A 748-nucleotide genomic window follows, 5' to 3' on the forward strand; every position below is an offset into this window, starting at 1 on the left:
AAAAAAAAAAAAAAAAAAAGACTAAATCCCAGGACTAAATCCAAAGTACTTTTCTTGGCTTGCAGAATCTTTATTTTCGGACTCTGAAACACCTTCCTCTGCTTCCAACTGCCTTTATATTTAAGCCTCATTAAATTTTCTGACAGTCAGACTCAAGCTAGGCCTTTTCACTGTCCTACCATGACACTCAACATTAATCCACCTAAAAAAGAAATAAGGGAAGGTTGAAGAAAGAAAGAGAAGGCTTCACTTGTGTTTTGGGGGATTTTTTGTTTGGTTTGGTTGGTTGGGGTTTTTTTGTTTTTTGTTTTGTTCTGCCACAATGCGTGGCTTCTGGGATTTTAGCTCCCCAGCCAGGAATTGAACCTGGGTCCTCCACAATAAGAGTGTGGATTCCTAACCACTGGACCACTAGGGAATTCCCTACACTTATTAAATGTAGTTGTTGCTCGGTATCCATGGGGGATAGGTTCTAGCACCCTCTTGAATACCAAAACCTGTGGATCCTCATTCTATAAAATGGTGTAATATTTCCATATAACCTATGTACATCATTCTGTATACTTTAAATCATGTCTAGATTACTTATAATACCTAATGCAATGTAAATGTTATGTAAATAGTTGTAAAGACAGTGTAAATGCTATGAAATAGCTGCCAGAGCACAGCAAATTCAAGTTTTAGTTTTTGAAACTCTCTCTCTCTCTCTCTCTCTCTCTCTATATATATATATATATATATAAATACT

The 748-nt window shown here is 36.2% G+C and overlaps 1 non-coding gene across 1 annotated transcript; it reads right to left on the reverse strand.

The window, feature by feature from the left end:
* Window positions 1–345: 345 nt before the first annotated feature.
* On the reverse strand, window positions 346–418 carry TRNAK-CUU. Its single transcript has one exon. It is a non-coding gene; the product is annotated as a tRNA-Lys (tRNA).
* Window positions 419–748: the final 330 nt, after the last annotated feature.

The sequence above is a fragment of the Bison bison genome, unplaced genomic scaffold, assembly GCF_000754665.1.
Source record: "Bison bison bison isolate TAMUID 2011002044 unplaced genomic scaffold, Bison_UMD1.0 scf7180017864040, whole genome shotgun sequence".
In the NCBI taxonomy this organism is placed as follows: Eukaryota; Metazoa; Chordata; class Mammalia; order Artiodactyla; family Bovidae; genus Bison; species Bison bison.